Raw genomic sequence first — 14,812 nt, forward strand, 5'->3', positions numbered from 1 at the left:
AAAGGGATGTGCCATAGTATAATATCTTTTATTTTACTACCAAGTATGATCAAACATTTTCAGGCACACCCATTCAGTCTAAACATTTGTGGGCATTCAATCAAGAGATGGTGGTTTCCTTCTCATTGGGACAAGCTAACTAGGTCTCTAGTTTCTGATGAGGCAGTACAGATACAGATAGGTTTCAGAATCCTAATCCCACACTTTCTCTACTAAACTTATTTTGAGCATCAATTACAGAAGAATGAAAATAAGCACTCTTTTATTACAAAAAACATGTACTTCCATATTACAACCTTTCTAGGTCCAAGGGAATGAAGTAGGGCAAATGAAATAAAATGTGCTCCCTTTATTCTTTCCCCAGCAAAGCTCGTGTTGATCCACAGTCAACACTTCCTAACATTTTACTCAAACATTGAATCAAACAAGGATGGAATTAAATCATGCATTTTCACTTCTTCACCCACTAAATATACTTTCACAAACAGAATCCTTCCAAGTATATCACTGAGAGCCAGACAGCATCTACCCCACGCTGAGCCTATGTAATCAAGTCTCCATTGAAAATACAAATATAGAGCTGGCTGAGTGACTGATAGGCAAATTAGTTCCCAAGTTACACCCTGCAGGAAAGGATTTGCAAAGTAAGAGAGTATTTGCTATCTTCTAGGAAACCAAAGACAAGAAAAATACAGAAAGCTCTCAGTTCAGGAATTACTACTCTTTAGTAAATACAGATGCAAGAAATAGAAACTTGCTTTTACTGTCTTTGCCAGCGAAGGCAAGAAGCCATATTCGTTATTTTGAAAGAGAAAGATTACAGCACTGTTGCACAAAGGGTGTTCGTTATGCTTTCATCAGGCTAAGGCAGATTCCAAATTATTAGGTTTACTGAAAATATATCACTCTAAAAAATCATCAAGAACCAGATCTCCAAGAACCCCAAATCCGTAGTTGTAACCTAACCTTTAGATATGTGATATTCTCAGGAGCTCGCTCTCATTGAATTCAACTTCAGTGCTTTCAGCTCACTGTTAAAGCTGCCAGATTATTTCAGAGCACTTTCCAGAAAGTGTGCTGAATATAGAGCTATAATTCATAGTTGTATAGTTCAACAGTGCTTTGTAAAAAAAAAAAAAAAAAAAAAAAAAAAAAAAACAATGCCTCCACCAAATACTGCTTCTTTCAAAGAGGTATACTATCTCTGTCAATTCTGCCCTCAGTGAAGTAAAGTAGCTGGGTAAAAGAGCAATTCAGATTTATTGTGTGATGGGATGCCTATGTGGATAGGCACAGTTGATGTACTAGTTCATTCAATATAGTAGGCACCTCTGAGGTCAGAAGAGAACATTTGATTCACTTGCTTTCTGTAGGCAGGAAGTAGCACCAATCTTAGCCACTTAACTATCAACATGCTTTCTTCCTCTAGCTGCAACTGAGCAGAGGAGAAGGAGAAAAAAGTTCAGGGACAGGAAAGAAAATGCTTATTTACAGATAATAATATATGAGCTCTAATGCTGTTCCAGATGTCTTCATGATTCCTCTAACAAGCACGTTTCTTTGCAGGTCTCCAGTGAATCCTGAATGCATCAGACAAGTAAGGAACAGCTGCAAAACTGTATGCTAAGGTTTCAGTTTGCTTTTGCTAGTCTCTTGAGCGTATTACATTTCACAATAATCCTAAACAATACAAACTCACTCAGGAAGTTTCATCAATACTCAAATGTAGAGAGGAGAAAAAAAAAAAAGGAAAAAATGAAAAAAAAGAAAAAACAGGGAAGCAAAAGAGTCATACAGCGGCTTTTGGCAGTGACAAACTCATAGAATCATAGAATAGTTCGGGTTGGATGGGATGTTAAACATCATCAGATCATCTAATTCCAGCCCCCCAGACATGGGCAGAGAGAGAAAAAAAAAATAAAAATAAAATTAAAAAAAAAACTAACAACATAGTATGAAAAAAAATGGTAAAACTGGGTAGGGTGTAAAGCAGGTGAAAAAACTCAACGTGCAAGGTAGAGTGAAACCAGCCTATATAGTTGTTTTAGTTTTTGAACAGTATCACAGGATTCCAAGTACCAGAGACTTGACTTAAAAAAAAAAAAAAATAGCAATAGCAGAGCTGTCAGAAGAGTAAAACTGAAGCAGCTATTTAAATTTGAGTGAAACTAAAAAATTATTGAGAACTGCCATGATATTCCAAAGCCTTTGAAATAAAAGGGACAAGGATTTGTTTTGTTTTGTTTTGTTTCAGCTCATTTGGTTAATTGATACCTTCCTTGAAGACTCAGCAAATCAATAAACTCTTCTACTGGAATCAAGTTCCTCAGCCAAAGAAAGGCACAGAACTGAGATTTTAGCAATACCTACTTCTCATTCATTTTATATATATACATATAAATATATATATATGTATGTACATATATATGTATTTAAAATGCTCTATGAGTATCAGAATAGTTGGTACATTCCCAGCTAAATGTATGTGGGAGGTTAGCACAGACCTACACCTTTCCTCGGGAACTGTCAGTTAGTAAAACTTGGCAGAAAGGTACAATTCCTTCTCTAGCTGCAGGAAAAGTAATCTGCTACTTCCACAGTTTCTCACTAATGAACAATTTTTATTCAATCTTTGGCCATGTAGGACACTAAATGAGAAGGAAAGGGCAAAGCTTCACCAGTCCTTGCGCTCTGGGCACGCATTTGAGTGGCACTGGAGCACCTTGAGTGCTCTCTCTGAAATGGAAAATATTTGCTTGTTCTTGCTCCCTACTAGTTTCAAAAGCAGCTGAATGGGATTAGCTAAGTGATTTCTTCAGTTTTCCCCATCAGCCTGGCCACCATCTGGCCTTTGGTTCCAAAAAACAAGTGGGGGAGCTGGGAGGGGAGGTAAAAATCACATAATTAGTAGACATTTTATATTTTCTAATATATCACTTCCTATCCAGTAAGTATACAGCTCCTGAAAGGTGCTAAGGTGCTGATTTAAAACACCTACAGCTCTAAATATTTTTCCTTCCATGAAACAACCCCCTTGGGTAGTAACAATGCAGGCTTTTCTAAATTGACTGTTCCCAAATGAAAGATATTGAAAATTCATTTAGGAAACATACTGCATACTGCTTTGTCTGTGCAACTTATTTGTTTGCATTTTTTTTTCTGTTTGTTTGTTGATGTGTGGGTTTTGTTTGTTTGGGATCAGGACTGGACAGGGGCACTAGACACCACAGAAACAGGCTGGGCTGAATAATTTCGAGCTCTGTCTGAGTGGTGTCAAAGTGAAATCAGACAAGTTCAATGAAGATCAATCCACTGAGGGTTTCCAAAGACATAGCAAATAGTTGTGGCTGAGGAAGTTGATGAAGATGAGAATAGTAGAAGGCTGGGAGAGTTATATGAGGAGAAAACATCACGAGGATGCTCAGCCCTTTTTAGCTTCCCCTTGGACATCCACTTCAAATCCTCGGCCAGCAAGACCTTTGGTCTTGCACAGTTTGACTGTGAGGGTCAAGTGATAGACTGGTACTTCAAACACATGGCATGAAAAAACAGGGCTGATAAATGCCATCTGGCACCTACTGAAAATAAATAAATAAATAAATAAATAAATAAATGTTCTGAATGAATCATTCATGAGAGAGGATTGAACGTTGAAGGTGTATCTATAATCTCCTCTGAACTTTGTCTTGAGCAGTCTGATGGTGTAAGAACCCTTGTGGAATGAAATGACCCTGTCCATTTTGCTCTTCGGCAGTTTTTCACTGCCACCACAAAAGGGTCTGATGGTCTAGGACTTACAGTACTTTTGCAAGTAAGGTGCTAAACTATCTTTGCATCAAGGGGAATTTTGTTTCCTTGTCAAAGGTAAGCAGTTATACAGTGCATTGCTGGGTCAGTATCAGAGCACACACTCCTGCAAGCCAAACCTGCCCCTTATGAATCAGTCTTTATAGCAGTTCCAAAATAAAACCTCCTGTGCTAAGAGAAAACACAAGTCCTAGTATCTTCCACCAGCTGCTGTGAACATTTCTCCACATTTCGCAGTCAAACAAAGCTCCCTGTTGCAGGTTAAGCTTCCTGCAGGAACAGAATATAAATTAAAGTCAGGCTAGACATAAACTGTTTTCTGTATTAGAAAAAGGTAATTAAGTATTGAAGAAATTAGCTTTGGTATATCCATCATTAAATGTAGAAATTATAACAATCATCAGATCTCTTTCCTAAACCAGCAGAAATTATTGGTCATAGTTTGGAAGTCCTTTGGCTTTCTTCATTGATGGTGATCAGACAAGAATTTATCAGTTCCATCTGATCTCAAAGCATATGTCTTTGGGGAAATTATTTGGTTATGTGTCAATCCCTTCATTACAAAGAGGTGATAAATTCTGTAGCAGAAACACTGTTCACATCAAGAAGAGTTCATTGTAGAAAATAGTGCAGGAAAGTCTTGGATTTCCAACTTGCAAAAAATGACTCTTTATTATCCAATACAAGCTTGTGAATAAGTCAGAAACTTTTATGGTGTGCTTTTAAGTGGCTTCCAAAGACTCACAAGTCCTAACATCTGTTAACACAGAGATCCACAGCCAAGAAAATTGTAAACAAGGGCACTTGACCTAAGTGGATCCATTTACAAAGAAAGGAACAGGATCAGAGCATTAAAGACTCTGATTGTGAGGGTTTCTTTTTCATGGAATAGAGCAGGTATGTGAAGGGTAAGACACTACAAGATCCTGTCCAGAAAACCTTGTCTGAAACAGGTAAGTCCAGGCTGAAAGTCATTAGAGATAAAAGGAGAAGGTGAGCTCCTTCAGCATTACTACCAGAGCCTTACCACACTGCTTGTACAGGAGTTGTACAGGAGTTGGAGTTGTCCAAAATGAGCACAATTCCCCATTTCCTGCATTCCTTATTTTCCTCTTAAACATTTTACTGGTGGAGCTTTCACTGCCAGCTCCTTCACAGGAGGCTAAAAACCGGACAGTTATGCGACAAAGTGGGAGCACTGGGAGTGCGAAAAGTGCTGGAAAGCAGAAGGAAAGGACAGCACAGGGACAGCTCAGTGATCTGCCATCCTCAGCGCACCAAGATCTGAAGGTTAAATCCTAAATGAGACAAATGTTGTAGATCTTACTACAACTGATAAGATACCGTAGACCCCTTTCTCAGGGTTCAGTTCAAGACTGAAGACTTCCCTAGCAGTCAGCTTAGCCATAAATAGCCTCGGCTTCAAGTTGAGTCCATTGTTCCATTCAAATCCATCTGTTCACTTACATATCTGTTCCTTACAGTTAGGCAGGAAGCACTTTGGCACAAGTATATGCTTAGCTACTTTTAAAAATTATTTCTGTGTCCGAAAGGTTGTCTGTCTTAGTCTATTACGAGACACTGCCTCTCCTTACAGACCTTGTTTTACACGACCTTGCTTAGGCCCTCAGACTGCAGCGGTAATACTAATTCATATATTTGTCTTTGTATAAAATATTTGTCAGTCCTTGACAGTTTCCTTAGCAGTACCGTAATACAAACAAATAATCTTGTTATAAAAACTGGTCTTCACAAATGGACACTGTTCATTCCTAGCTATGCAGGAATATGGACGAGAGGCCTGTCATTGTCTGTTCTCACACTGGCACTAGGAAGTTTGGGTTTCATTTATATTGCTGCACGTTCAGTTTCTGAATGGGGAATAAACACATCCATCATTAAAAATGAAACCCCCAAAGTTAAGTCTGAACAAGCCCTTGGCAGAGGTTTTAGCCCTACATACTTTCTTTCAGCATGAACACTTTAATATAATCTCCTTCTCTTGTTGCTACCTGGCTGATCTTCAAGAAGAGCGAGGCAGCCACTTAGCAAATGAGATATTTCCAAATAGAAATAGAAAGTGAACAAGAAATTTGTTATCAGAGACAGTTCTGCATTGCCTTGGCGATTAAAAAACTAATGACCCCATAGCTGGAGCCAAAAGACTTTATTGTTCTCTCCTACTATAAATCAGCCCAGCCAAATTCAGTCCAACTAATTATTATGCCTACAACCTACAGCAGAAAGTGCCTTATGAAATTACTGGCCACAGCAGATAATCACTCACTCTTTGGAGTCTCACAACAAAGGAGCTTGCAAAGCTTCCTTTCAGCCATGGCAGATTGTGAATCTACAGGTTTGGGCTAGCAGGCAGGTCCTGAACAAAGTGTGGCACGATCGTAGCAGGGTTAGAAAGCAGGAATAGGTTCAACAGGAGGTGCAAGCTGCAAAATGGTGTTAGTGATGCTGACAGTAACAGGCAGAGAAATCTTTGCTGAGACTTTGTCGACAGTCATTTAAAACTTTACCCTAAATTGTCCACTCATTACCAATGTTTCCAGCTATTGGTATTATCTAACTATTTTAATCTTGGCCACCTATTCAGTGATTCTGTAGAGCTGCTGTCATTTTTCCTTTCGGTGGTGTGTGACAAGTAAAATCACCCTCCATCAATCTCACATTAGCCGAAACCACATTTGCCAGGTTCAACCCTGTCCAAGAAAGCCCAGCTATCTCTGCCATGGGTACCAGACATTGACCCTGTACGAAAGGCTTCCAAATGGGAATATTTTCTTCAGTTTCACTGTGTACTGCAACTCTTTGCAACGGGGTGAAATTTTCCAGTAATAACTTTGCAACCCATTTAAGAGACATGCATCAAACAACCAAAATAAGAATCTTCACATCTTTCTAAAAATCTACACTTCACTCCCCAAAATAAAATACTGGAAATCCAAACCTCAGTATTTCCCCCCTGGAACATTTCTTTTTAATTTTATAAATTTTATTAAAAATGAAAAGTGTTGAATTGTGTCAAGATGCCTGCCGGAGGGAAGGGGTAGAGGTGCAGAAAAAAAAAAAAAAAAAAAAGTGGAACTTTGCTGTCAACACCATCCCATTTATCCACTCCCTTATGATCTTTTTGCTATCACAGAGCACTCTCCGGGGAAACACTTCCTAAAAAAAAGTGGGCTTCAGTGGGTTCTCAGGAAAGGGCAGCTGAGCAGAAAAGAAATTTCGCAGTGACCTACACAGCCATGCCAAACACACCAGTCCAGAGCTTAATGAGCTGCTGTAAGAGTCCCCTGAAGACTGTACCGGCCACAGTGCCCAGAGCTCCAGTTTCAGAAACAACAGCCATGTCTCACTCATACCCTTGACCTCAAATTCAGTCTAGAGATGAGGGTGAGATACAGCGATGTCTTCTTCCCTCACACCGTGACCTCCAGGAGCAATCCTACTGTCACCCTTTACCCCACCAGAACTTGCAAGCAGTTCACCGCACACACCCTCGCCCTCCATTTGAGGTTTTGAAGTGACCCGGAGAAAGAAATAAGCTCCACATTAATTAAATCCACATCTGCTACAGCAAACATTGCTGCTGCCAGCACTGCGGAGATATTATATAAAAAGACCCCAGGCCATTAGAGAGAAATTCACTTGATTTCCTTCCAGTGCTGCTGGCTCAGAGCTGTCTCCCCTGCTCTTGATCTCTATCTCTTTGGCTTGCTCTCTTGACCCCATCTCTCCACGATTTCTGACTGGCTCATTTTCAGCATAATTCTCTCCTCCTTATTCAATGTCTTTCATATTCATGCTTGTCTCCCAGGCATGGAAGGAACACACTTTTCAGCCCCCTGTCTTCGAACCCATGAGTCCCTTTCCATGCGTTCAAACTTTTAATGGCACAGTTTCTCAGCTTTAATGGCCTCACCACCTCCTGCTTTGCTGGGTAGGAGCTCTTAGTGCACAAAAACAGGGCCATGGCACAAGCTCAAAAGTTAGCTGCAATCATTCATACCTTTTAATTGTTAGTGCAGGCTCTGACGTAATTGAAGTATCAATTAGAAGCCTTTCAGGCGGGTTTAGGAAGAGAACATGCCACGGACTGTTCCCTGAAGGCAATGTGGGCTGAAGGAAGGGGAGGAGAGGGAGTTTGGTTGGGTGGATACAAGCAACACATCATTTGACTTTGGGGCCAGAGAGCAATGCCTGGACTGCTTTATTTACTGATGCAGCAACACCCTTGCAATCTAGTTTCTTCTATTCCCATTGAAAAATACCTTGATATCTTTATAATGCCCCCCCCCCCCTTTTTTCCCCTGGATATTCTCTTAATAATATTAATATTAATAATAATAATAATAATAATTGAGAAATCAGGCCTCTTAACTGTTTTCTCCATCTTTCTTTTATTAGTTGGATGTGTACTGCAGATCAGACAGGATCTGAGTACAGCAGTTGTTGGTTTAGGACCAAGGGAAGCTCTATGCATGAAATTAATATTGATATCACAATGGCCTTTTCCTCCCTTAATATCTATTAATCAATTATGCTTGTTCTTTCCTTGCCACGGTGGAATATTTCCTCCTTGCTAGTATGAGGCATGTATAAATTCTTTGGTTTCCTCTTGCAATATCTAGCAAGAGTCTCTCTCAAGCATTTATCCAACTTTACTCCATCCCTGCAGCAACTGCAGCCTCTGCTTTTTTCATAGGTCTTCATTCTCGTTTCATTACATTTTGAATAATAATTTAGGAAAGAATGATCTCTCCTGTCTAGAGCTTAATGTTTGTCATCTAAGCCCTTTAATGATTTTTTATTGTCTTCCTTTTACCTGCGTCACCTTTTTATCTTCCCCTTCCCAGTCCTGCACAGCTGTGCTCCCACTGACCTGAGCCTGTCTTTCTTCACAGCTCTTTCCTGAATCATTGTCATTCCTGAATCATTCTTATTAAATCCTCTTCATTGCTTTCTGACAGGGAATTTCTGGGAACACATACCTATCTGTCCCCTTCATTGAAAACATAAGAAATCTCTAGGCAACGCGCATTATTTACTAAACAATGTTAGAATATATTCTTGAATTTGAAATTTGAAAATCAAATCCAGACATACAATAAACCTGATAATTTTGTGTCTGAGGAGGCCAATGTTTTATTTCAAAATAAATATATGCTTTTAATTCAAAATAAACACCCTGAAGATCCCAGTGTTTTGACCTTCAGAGAGGTATCTCAGCTGCTTTAGAAACAAACTCACATAAAAGCATTTTCTAGGCTCTTTTGTAATGAGCAAACAGGCTAATTTTTTTTTCCTTTACTACTATTTATAACTCATAAGCATCATTACTAACTTTTCATGTTGTTTGCCTGTTTGTTTTCATTTCATGTTATACTGGCAATTTATATGACACTGCTAGGACTGTTTGTGAAGATACGGAGTGACAAAGATAAAGTTACTTTCATAATTAATTACATCAAAGTATTTAATGATGTTCAGTATCTTAAGTGACAGAAAGGTAAGCCACCTTCTGGTGCTGTTGTTTCAGAAACAGAGGTAGAGTGGGGAACATGCAGTCTGGTACACTCACACCATCTCAGAAAATTCACAGTCTTCATTCTTTGTAGCACTACTCTTGTTCTTCATGAAAGTGAGAGGTTCTTCTGTGATGAATTCACCATTAAGTTTACATTCTTAATTATATTCAAAAATTAATTATGGGAGAGGTTAGTTATGTTGGCAGTAGGGATAACTAGAGGTATTGGAGTCATTCCAGTTTCCTGAGGAAATCTCTAACAAAGAGATATAAAATAACACATGGAATAATTTTACTGGTGCACTGAATTCTGATATGTGTATAAGTCTCATTTTCAGAAAAGGCAAGAGATAATTCCATCAAAAATAATTCAATTAACCATTAAAAAGCCTGTGCTTTTCTGTCCAAGTTTACATTGCCTCGTACATTCTACCTTTGAAGCAGCACCCACAATAACAGCAGTAAAACACATTATCTGCTTAACCAGTAACCAACACATTATATGAATTGTACCTGGAATATATTTAATAGAGAAAAAAAAAATGGCCAGACCTAGCAATACTGCTTTAGACACAGTGTTCAGCTAAAAAGAACAAAGATCATCAAGTTTAGTATAATTTCCTGGAACAGTAGGAACTGTTTTTCCCCCAAATTAACTAGGTTTCAGTGCCTAATTGGACATTGGAAGATCCAGCATGGACTAGATCATACAAAGGGCTGCAGCTGGAGGCACATCTGCATGAACCTCTGCACAACTGGAGGAACTACTCTTTCAAAGTGCCAGCAAATCTACATGCCCGTAGCACTTGGCACCATCTGACCAGAGTGGTCCTCTTCTAGCCTTTAAGAAATCCTGGCCATCTTGTTAAAATGTAGTTATTCTCCAGGGTTTATACCTATTTTCAGTCTTTGTGGATGACAGTGGTGCAGTAACATCCTCGGCAGGGACAACCTGTCAGGCACACACCCACAACCATTCTAATTCGGGTGTCATGAGGATCTGCATCAAGTGCTGTGCCTATTTTAGGATTGCACAGTCACCTCCACCACTCTGCCCCTCCTAGACTCATCCGTTCACCATGCCCAAGTTCCTGCTGCGATCCTGGCTTTTCATAGCTATACAGCACAGCCCAGTGAAGGCTGCTTGACATTGTGCTGCTTCTCTCTCCTGAATCAGTGCTGCTCAACAAATATATCACCCTGATTTAAAGATTGGTTAAAACTGAGCAATAAATAAATAAGTAAATATTAACAGGTGTCCTTGCTCTCCAGTGAGGAAGCTTGATCCTCACACAACGGTTAGGAATCACCTGGGGACAAGCACAGCTCATGCTGCAAACAGGCTGACAGTAATGCAGTTGGACATTCCCTTTGAACAAAACTTGGCTGCTGGCATGCAATCTGTTTTGAGAGAGTACCAAGAGGACAGCTCTGACAAATGCCTTGAAATTCAATGCCCGTGGCCGTGCCCTTGCCATGCTGCAATGTTTAGCAGAGAGTGGTGACAGTTCAAATGGCTGGCTGGCAGATACATTCACAATACATTAACATTTTGCTAGGATCCTGCCAAGTGTATCTCTGGTCTCAGCAGGAACCAACCAACTGCTTCAGCTACATTTGGATGGGGCAGCTGCTTCATCAAAATATCCCATCTGTGGAAGCTTTTGCAGGGTGTACGACACAGTAAAAACCTCCTTCACCCCTTTCCAAATGTTTCTTTCATGTTAGAAAAGTTTAGTTTAATCTACATTTGTCCAGTTCACAAGCATCGTGTTAATAGAAACCAAAGATTCTCATTTTCCCAGCTCCAGCACAGAGAACAGACTATCAGGGCAGCACCACCAAGACATGGCCTATGCTTTCATTCTGCCTCCAGAAGTATTTAGGGAGGGTTATTGAAAGGTCAAATTACCTTGGCACATCTAAAGGTGCAAGCCCAGCCACCACTGTGCATCCTGGCAGAACCTGTGAGGTCGCCCCTGTATTACCCAAAGGTTGAATTATCTTGCAGGATCACAGGATCACAGAAGGTCTCTAGCTGTGGAGAAACTCCTGCTTCCCTCTTAGAGCTCCTGACATGTCCTTAGATGCATGTGGGATTAAACAAGGGCAAAAGCTGGGAAGTCAACAAGACCTTCAGAAAGAAAGTGCTTCCTCCTGACGCCCTTGGAAAAATAATGCAGCCAAGGTGTATATTAACTCATCAGCTCTCTGCTCTTCCATGGAGAAACTCTATTTCCCATTCCACAGTTCAGTGCCCTCCAGTCCAATTAGTCCCTTTTTGACTCAGGACAACAATGAAAAAGGAGTCGAATTTTACTTCAACACAGTAGTGCTAAGCCTCTTGCCAATTAACCAGCCTGGTGCAAAGCCACAAAACTTGGTGTCCGAATTTGAAAGGCAGAAATAGAATTGTAGGTGATGAAACATCTGTTTCCCTTTGTGCAAGTGGTGTTCCTTGACCCACCATTGGCTGCTTTGGAGTTGATACAAGCTGCTCCCCACAAGACAGGGGTCCCACTGTTACAGTGCTGTAGCTATCCTCAAACTCATGTTACACTGGGCTTGTTTTTCTAGACAAAAATAGCTATACAGTCAAGAACAAGTAGTAAGCTGCTGTGAACATTAGGGTCCAGAGATCAGAGGTAAAGTTAAAGGAAAATTAAGACTGTGAAGGAAAAGAAACAAGACAAAATAAAAAGGTCGGGGTGAAACTGGACTGCAGTTTCACCAGGTAGTGTATCTACATGGTTGCTTAACTTGTTGCCTGTTAAACCAAGAGCACTGGGTGGAAGAAGTGAGAGGGACACATTTAGAAATGAGCTCTCAGCTGGAGACAAACTGTATTTAGGTTTTGTACAGTATAATTTCAGAGAACAAATCAGGTGTCTTCTCAGACGATCAATACAGTAACTCCCACCATAAATCTAGGTCAGCAAAGCGGTAACGATTTATGCACACAGCTATCAGATCCATAGTATTTACTCCGCGTGTAACACAAAGAACATTTTGACTTGCAATCAACAAAACAGATAGTACAGGGCAAAGGAGCAAGCTGAACACTATCTCTTTGACTGGAAACTAACCTCGAACCCTTGAAGACCTGATTTCAGGGAGTGCTGAAATGAGCAGAAGAAGCTCAGAATATTGCATATAAACCTCTGAAACAATCTGCTGGTGAATCAGCAAACTGATTATGGTAAGAATGGACCATAAAGCAGTCTACATACACAAAAGGATAAAATAAACCAGCCTTCATTGACCAGATATTGTCTCCTCTACCTCCAGTAATAAATCCAAAAGCTATCCCAAAGCACTTCACTATATAACCTGCTACAGCCTGGAGATGTGTCCAAAAGAGTTTCACACATTATAATATTTAAGAGCCCAGTTTTTCCTGTTTTCTGATGTCCTTGAAGCCCTTAGCTGTTTGTGAGGCAATACCAAGCTTGGTGCAGAAAATCTGTGTGACCCTGGTTCTATTTTCCTAACACAACTGTTGTGGAGAAGTGGTGAGCAGGTCCATCCTCATAGTGAGAACTCCCATGAGTTAAAAAGCTACACAAGACAGAAAAGTAAAAACAAAGAAAGAAAAGTAATTGCAGTGACGCATTAGCAAGCAGTTCCAGCATTCAAGAGAGAAAAATATCAACACACACAAAAAAAAAGGTATGAGACCCAAATTAAAAAAGCAGAGAATCCGAAGACGGCAGCTCAGCAGCATCAGGGATCAGCCTGTTCAGGGAGCAATGGAGATGAGCCCTTCCCCGTCTGATTGATGACTGCCTTGCCAGCAAAGACACTGTGGTAAGCATATTAATGCTTAATGTGCTAGGTCATTAAACCTAGCTATCTACCATGGGCATTAGCCAGCAAAGAACTGCTGTGTTCTTTTAAGATGCATACATAATGCTTGGAGAGGCTCAACGCTAAAGATGTCTGAATCAAGCAAGCTGGAAGAGAGGTTTTTGTCCACCCAGAAACCTGTCTGAACAGTCAAGTCTTTGTAGCAGAAGGAGGCTCCTCTCTGGGCCTTCTGCCACTTGCAATCACCCTTTTCTATGCTCTAACCAAGAGGCAGGTTGACTGAAGTCCTGGCCCTGAAGTAAACCCAAAGGAGGAACGTGTTGAGGCATCGACAAATTCTGGATTGCTGCTGCTATTTTCCTCCTGGCACACAGCTCTCGTGCTAGTGCTTGGGGATAGTTTAAAAAGGTGGGTGTTCCCATGGCCTGAGAGATCACTGAGAAATAAATAATACTTCTTGCTTCTGACGCATGTAGACAGACTGCAACAACTTGTGGAAGAATTTCATTTTTCTATTGGGGTCAAATCTAATACTTTGTAGCTATATCTCCAAAAGCTGTGGAAACACAAATCATGTTGTTTCTGAAAGCTAACTGCTATGAAGACACCTGTAAGAAATATATAGCAACAGCCAGGCAACTCAGAGTGAGCACAGAAATCTAAAAAGCACATAACTAAATAAAAAACACTCAGATTTTAAATGGTTCAAAGTCTACTGCAAAATTTGTACTATTGAAACTTGGGTAGCAACATTTTTTTTTTTTAAACAACAACACTCATATTTCTTTTTATACTAGAATAAAAGTGCCAAAGCCTGATAGAAAGAAAAATCATCTTTTTCAGTCAAGATTTATAGACCACCACCTGGCTTTTAATTTATCTCCTTTCTTTAATTAACACGCTGTGTCACTGGAAGAGAAGAACATTAATGGCACAAGACAACAGTATCATCTCCTACTACAGAATAAATCTTAAAGAAAAAAAAATATCAAAGAGGTTGATTAAAATAAATCAGCAGCCCTGGCTGAGTTGGCAGTTTGCATAGCAGATATTTATGGCCTCACACAATCCTTACAGAGGGACAATAACTGGCACCAACTGGTTAAAAATAAATTAAGAAAGGTACTTCCAGCAAAAGAAACAAATAATATCGTTCAATATTTTCTTGCTGGTTAAGGTAGAAACAGTCTCTTGAGCAGAGGGAGCACAAAATGGAGATGTGTTTAAATCACACTGTTCAGCTGTGAATTCTACCCTCAGTCAACTCCAGTGTCAATTGAATATATATATGTATATATAGCTATTTCACTTTTATTTCATTTCATATTTCATCTTGTTCAGGAAACACGCTATATCATTTTTAAGGGCCAATCATCCTGGCAGCCTTTGTTCTTAGTCTCAGAGTGCTCAGCTCTTTTTGGGTTCTAGTTGGAGCCACTTTAGCTGTGATCCCTCAGTCACTACGACTGCTATGAAGTGTAAGGTAGTGATAATATTTCCACATACAGCAAAGTTTTTCTGATCTGAGGCCCAAACCCATGGGGCTACGTAGCACTTTGGGATAACTCCTAGCTCCCGTTTTTCTCCAGAAGCACTGAACTCACCAAATTCAGACATTTTCTGATTTAGGCAGAGGTGGCTCCTACTGCAGGTGTCATC

Source organism: Anser cygnoides, chromosome 2, assembly GCF_040182565.1.
Source record: "Anser cygnoides isolate HZ-2024a breed goose chromosome 2, Taihu_goose_T2T_genome, whole genome shotgun sequence".
NCBI classification, from domain to species: Eukaryota; Metazoa; Chordata; class Aves; order Anseriformes; family Anatidae; genus Anser; species Anser cygnoides.